The 6,811-nt window shown below is 46.8% G+C and overlaps 1 pseudogene; it reads right to left on the reverse strand.

Annotated features, from left to right (window-relative positions):
• Positions 1-4,570: 4,570 nt before the first annotated feature.
• On the reverse strand, positions 4,571-5,142 carry LOC100950292 (annotated as a pseudogene).
• Between the last annotated feature and the right edge of the window lie 1,669 nt (positions 5,143-6,811).

Below are 6,811 nucleotides of genomic sequence, written 5' to 3' on the forward strand. Positions count from 1 at the left end.
TGTGTGTGTGTGACAGTCTCATTTTGTTGCCCTTGTTAGAGTGCAGTGGTGTCATAGCTCACAGCAAGCTCAAACTCTTGAACTCAAGCAATCCTCTTGCCCCAGCCTTCCAAGTACCTCAGGTGCCCATCACAACACCCTGCTATTTTTTAGAGACGGGGTCTTGCTCTTACTCAGGCTGGTCTCAAACTCCTGAGCTCAGGCAATCCACCCACCTCTGGCTCCTAAAGTGCTGGGATTACAGGCATGAGGCACCATGCCTGGCCTCTTTCTATATTTCAAATACTAATTTTTTGTTGCCTATAATTACTGTAACTGTCATCAGTATGTGAATGTCTTTTGATAACAGAAGTTCATAGATAGAATGTGTTGTGCCTGATAACCCTCTGTTGGCTGAGGTCTCGGGCCCCACTTCACCAGGAGCAAACAGTGGTTTAGATGTTTGGGCAGTGCACCCATGGCCAAGGATTGGCACCAAGGCTTCTCCCAGTGAGGTCAGTGCAACCTCCTCCCCACAAAGCCACAGTGAGCCCAGGAGATGCCTGTTCCTGCCAGAGCACTCTTGGCTCTGACCTTATACTAGAGGCTCCTAGGCCCACTCTCCTGAACACTCTGGGCGGGTCTCCCTCTCCCATGCCTCCTCATCAGTTTCTCCTTTGGGCGTGGAATTTTATTTTTCTGTCTAACAAGCTTCCTCATAGTTCGACTGCTCTGTATTCCTTGGGCAGCACGGAAGGTGGCTTATCCTTTGGGCATTAGCTCCTCTGCTTCCCTGGGGGAAACGAAGAGCCTCAGAAAGTGGCTGGAGGTCACTTATGAGGGTGCTTTCCAGTACCAGATCCCTCTGGAGCTGGGGTCTCCGGGCAGGGCTCCCCAGTGGGTATCTTTAACTATTATTTTTCCCTTCATTTCTATTGTTTCTTTAAGTTACATTCTTAGAAATGGGATTTCTGGGTAAAAGGAGACGGATATTTTTATGGTGTTTCTTATAAGGTAGCGGCGAATTTCTTTTCAAAGATGCTGTGTGCCAATTTGCAAAACCCCACGGGGTTTAGCTCAGCTCTGGGATTGATGACAACAATGAAGGCCATACTGCTGCTACTGATATTTTATTGTTGTTTAGAGTGCATTAGGGGCTGGGAGGAGGAACAGATGTTGGGAATGAGCAGGAAAGCTGGGAAGGGGGGGCTCATGCATTTCCCCCTCTCTCCAAGGGCCAGAAGGCGCTGCTCTGGGGCTCTCTGCCCTGTCTCTTAAGGATAGGCAGAAGTCTCCAAGGCCTCAGTTAGAGGAAAGAAGAGAAAGAAAAGAACGGAAGGAAACACAGGGGGAGGAGTGACTGGTACCCCTAGCATCTCAACACAGAGCCTCCTGCTGTGTCATACACAGGTACACTTCATGCCAGGGAGGGCACCTACCATTTGTGTTCCTTCATCACTCTCTCTTTAGAGACCTGATCTTGCTCTGTTGCCCATGCTAGAGTGCAGTAGCATCATCATAGCTCACTGTAACTTCCAACTCCTGGGCTCAAGCAATCCTGCCTCAGACTCTTGAGTAGCTAAGACTACAGGCATGTGCCACTATGCCTGGCTAAGTTTTTAAACTTTTTTAGAGATAGGGGTCTCACTGCATTGCCTAGGTTGTCTTAAACTCCTGGCCTCAAGCCATCCTTCTGCTGGGATGGCTAAAGTGTTGGGATTACAGGCGTGAACCAATGTGCCTGGCCTATGACTCATATATATATATTTTTTGAGACAGTCTCATTATGTCGCCCTCGGTAGAGTGCCATGGCATCACAGCTCACAGCAACCTCAAACTCTTGGGCTTAAGCCATTCTCTTGCCTCAGCCTCCCAAGTAGCTGGAACTACAGGTGTCTGCCAAAATGGCCGGTTCTTTTTTTGTTGTAGTTGTTATTGTTGTTTAGCAGGCGCGGGCCAGCTCGAATCCACCAGCGTTGGAGTATGTGGATGGCGCCCTACTTACTGAGCAATGAGTGCTGAGTGTGTGACTCGTATTTTTAACAGCCATCCAGGATGCCATGCACTAACATGGCATCCTTCTGTTGTTGGACATGGGGTCATTTCCAGGGTGAGACTGGATCAGACAAACTGTGCAGTGGGTATCTTTAACTAGTATTTTTTCCCTTCCTTTCTATTGTTTCTTTACGTTGCATTCTTAGAAATGGGAATTCTGGGTAAAAGAAGATGGATATTTTTATGGTGTTTCTTATAAGATAGCGGTGAATTTCTTTTCAAAGATGCTGTGTACCAATTTGCAAAACCCCAAATAAATTGATTGTAATTTTTTGATAGAGTAGGGTAGGAAAAACTGACCACAGTGTCTCTTCAGCTGTTGGAAGACTCAAGCCTTAGTGTTTCTGGAAATTTCTAATCAACAGCTCTATTTTTGTGGGGCCAGGCTGAAGGGACAGGAAGACTTTCCAACTGTATGACTGATAAGGTTATCTAGTGGCTGTTTCTAGCCAGTTTAATTGCCTAATCAGTGGGCTTGGTTTGGGGACCTGGCACAGAGCTGTGGGTGGGGGACCTAACTGTACCAGACCCCATCTTTGGCCTCTCAGGGTTTGCAGGCAAGGCTGACTTGGCCAGGCCCAGAGGAGGTAGGCATCTCGGCTCAGTCTGTGGCTTAGCCAATGTGGCCAAGCCCTGTAGTGGCCAAGTGAGAGGTGTAACCAGATTGGGTTCAGTACCAAAGTGAAGAGGACAGACAAGCAGTATAGGGGTGCCCCCACCCCTGCCATTCCAGGCCTTCCCAAGTGGGGCCTGTGCCTCTCCAGGGCCAGACAGAGACCCAGGGATCAGGGATGAGGAGGCATGTGTCCCCACATTGGCTGGGCCTCAGACTCATATAAGTCTTCCAGCAGGTGTGGCTGACCTTTCTTTGAGCGCTCGGTGGGAACCCAAGCCCACTCTTTTGGCCACCTCAGAGGGAGTTCTTGGCCTTAGCAAGTGCCTGCCCAGAACATGAGGGTGGGCAGTTTCACTTTCTGCTGGGAAATGGGGTGAGAGGTTACAGGGGGACAGGAGGCCAAAAGGGCCTGGATCTGATCACACAGTGCAAATATCAGACAAAACCAAAACCGCTTCCTGGGAGAGTGGTGCCTGGGGTGTCAGAGCCTTGTGTGTTGCCCTCCACACCTGCCACCACGAAGAGAGGCTTGGGGGTTTCTAGGATTAGCAGAGTCTAGCCATTTTCTCCAGGAGTACCCCCGCTAGCCAAGGAGGTTTGCAGGCTCCTCCATTCCCTCTCTGGCATCAGCAACAATGACAGAGATGACAACAACACAACAGCAAGATGATGACAATAAGAATAATGAAATGACAACAGCTTACATGGGACATTTCACATGCCAAGTAGGTGGCAGATGCTACCCTCATTGCCCTCATTTTACAGAGGAGGAAACTGAAACACAAAGACATTGAGAAACTTGCCCCAGGTCACACAGCCAGTGAATAATGGAATTGGGAATAAAAGTGAGGCAGCCCAGCTCCAGAGCTCATGAGTTTAATCACCGCACTGTGCAGCCTTTCATCGTTGTAAGATGACAGATGTACACACATGTACCCATCCAAGGAAACTCACAGGTGCCAGAAACTGAAGCTGGGGGCAGAATGGAGGCTCCAAAGGCAGTAGAATTTGGCCTGTATCCTAGCACTGCCGCTTGCCAGCCAAGTAACTGTGGTCAGTTAATCTATTTCTCTTAGCCTCAGTTACTTCACCTATAAAATGGGTATAAACGTAAGGGGAGCTGTGAGAACTAAATGAGATTAATCATGTTCACAAACATGTACAGTAGAAAGTCCCATAACTGTCCTGAGGGCAAGGACAGCAGTTGCAAAGCAGTTATGATTTTATGTGTCCTGCTACATGAGGCTCTTGGAAGATGCAAATGGACACAACAGGTGTCCAGAAACCAGTGCTCTGTATGTATCTCTCCAAAGGTGCAAAACTATGGGAGAAAAGAATGCTTTCCCAGTGCTTTCCTGCTGGCCACGGGGACTTGCCATTGAGCTCTGAAGCTCTACTTTCAGTCCCAGTATTTATCAAATGGCCATAGGGACCATTTAGTCTGTAAGCCTCAAGAACATATCCTCCTTCAGTGACCAGTTTCCACCTCCAGATTCACCTCTTAAGGGCTGTCTGGAAACTTCATTGTCTTCATGATATGCCTATTCTACAGAAAGTCAGCCTGCCTGGTCAAAGCAATTGTGAACTATTATTAACATAATAAAAATTTAATGCTGATTTAGATTTCAGCTATTTTTCTCCCACTTTCAAGAATTTATTTTACACCTAGTGTACCCCATAACATGTTTCAAACACAGACATGTAACTCCCTAATAAGATAAAGCAAAGATGAAATAAATTTGTCTTATTAAAAACAAGACACACCATCATTTGGTCTTCAAACATGATTACAGTTGATGAGTTAATAAAGCATTCACGAGATAATCTGCAGACTAGTTTTAATAGACAGATAACACCTGAAAAGTGACATGACTGTCATAAATTGTTTATTAGGTATGAATTTTATAAACATTCCTTGTATTAGTGGTAATGGTGGAGCTGGAGAGTGTTGCACCTTCTCTAAGCTGCACAAGGAGAACCACCAATAGTGTGGAGGAATTTACGGCCTTTCCCTAGGCCACAGCTCTTGCCACCTGCAGATGTCCAGCACACACATCTCCCTGTGTTTGTAAACTGGTTTGGTGATCCACTGAGTGTCAGGATTTCTTCTGATAGCTTTATGGAATGGATCAACAAGGATAACCTCAAAACATGTGTACATGGAGTCTTTACCCACCCAGTAAGAGTTCAGGATTCTTAGAGTCCCCCAGGGACATCTAGCTCATTCTTTGGCAATAGACAGAAAGCTTTAAGCAAATTTTAGCTGGTTAGCACCATGATAGACAGGCTTACAATGGGTTGCACCCTTTGGAACTGGGCATTTCAGCACGCACGAATCCCATATATGGCATAACCTTGCTCTATTTATGGTAGAACGAGCCCTGTGGAGCTCAGAGAGCTGACAGTACTGCCAGCAGTGGACCCTCAGAAGGTGGCACCACGTCAGACTGCTTCTTCCTCCATAGCTCCTGGATGTGTTTGTGTGTACTCATCTTGGTTTACCTGATGGCTGCCACCAGAAGGCAAGGAAAGAGCCTTTCTACCACAGTCTCTTTGGGGCTCCTTTCCCACTTCAGTGAGTCTCTTCCAGGTGGAAAGCTGCAGCTTCCCAGAGCCTCATGGGACATGTCTAGATTTCAGCTTTCTTCTTTGATTCCATGTAAACAGATCGGGAGAGTTGCAAGTATGTGGCTCCTTGTGCCGTGACTACCAGGGATGGTGGTGGTTTTCCTGTTTCAGAGAACAGATGCCTTCAAGGCCATTTATTTCACTGGGCTGTGCTTTTCAGAAGAGCAAATTTCTCTCTCCTCCTTGTCCTCTTTTCTTCTTCCTTCTCTGTTCCTGGGGCAGTGTGCTGTTCTCTCAGCACTTCCTGCCCTGGTTCCTTGAGGGTGGTGCCATGTCTGACTTTCAGAGTAAGCTTGCTCTTCTGTGCCACGCAACCTCACACCTGTCTTCTCTTTCCTGCCCTCCCATGTCTTCCCTACTCCCTCCCACTCATTGATAACCTCTCTTTATATCACACCAGTGACAAGAAGGCTGCTCTATCACCAGCCTTGTCTCATCTTTCCAGGCAGGAAGAAGCGGAAGAAGAAAGAGGCAAAGGGACAAAGGTGGCCTTTCTTCCAGTAAAGCTTAGACTTCATATTTAGAAAAGATTCTTATTCCATAGCCTTTTACCTACATTTTATTGGTCACATGGCCACCTTTAACTGAGAAGAAGAGTATTTTAGAGATGTAAGTTTTTATCGCCTCCAAAATCAGGGCTCTGTCAGTGGGGAAGAAAGCAGGAACGGATTTTGGATCAGTAATTAGCACTAACTGCCACTCAGTCCATCCCTTTGCTGTCCAACACTCATGTAGTCTGTCCTCTCAGACACAGAAAATAACTGTGTCCCACAAAGCAGACAGCCAAAGTCTCATCCCACTGCTTCCAGGGCAGGCACAGGTGGGGTGTCCTGTGGTCCTGGGACCTTGAAATTAAAAGACATGATTTGCTCCAACATACTCAGGGTCAGTGGTTGATTAAAAACAGGAAAACTGTAGTGCAGCTTTCATTCAGAGAAAGGAATGGGAAGCACATAGCAGTCAACGGTGCAGGCAGCTGAAGTCCTACAAGCAGGGGTACACTGCTCCTTGGGTGCCATGTGTCAACGTGCTGTGCTCTCAGGAGGATTTTCCATAGCCCTTGCCCTCTGTGGCCTCAGCTTTGTCCTGTGGAGAGGTCATTCTTATTTATTATTCTCCACGAGGAGGGTCTTAGGGGACATGCCATCTCTGGGGGTGATACTGTTTCCTGTTGGTATGAGTTTGGGGTCCTGGAGGTTGCCTCAAATATTGGCTGTTACAAACCTTGGATTTCTTGGGATAATATTACATTTGGTAAATTTACATATACTTCAACACTTAGTTGGTTTTTAGTCTCTCTCTCTCTCTTTTTTTTTTTGTCAGTTTCATTAGCGAGAAACCATAGCTAAAGATGTCCTCCAGCCTAAGCCTTACACATGAGAATCCTCTTTTTAATCTAGTGGGCTTATGCTTTGCCTTTGGCCTGGTTCTGAGCATAAGGGTTACTATGCTGGGGCAATTCAAAACAATGACCTTGTAAGGAGATAACCACTTTATCTGCTCTTTTCTGAGGGCCTCTCTTTAGATGGGATT

This window comes from Otolemur garnettii, unplaced genomic scaffold, assembly GCF_000181295.1.
Source record: "Otolemur garnettii isolate 467f Iridium unplaced genomic scaffold, OtoGar3 scaffold00029, whole genome shotgun sequence".
Classification (NCBI taxonomy): domain Eukaryota; kingdom Metazoa; phylum Chordata; class Mammalia; order Primates; family Galagidae; genus Otolemur; species Otolemur garnettii.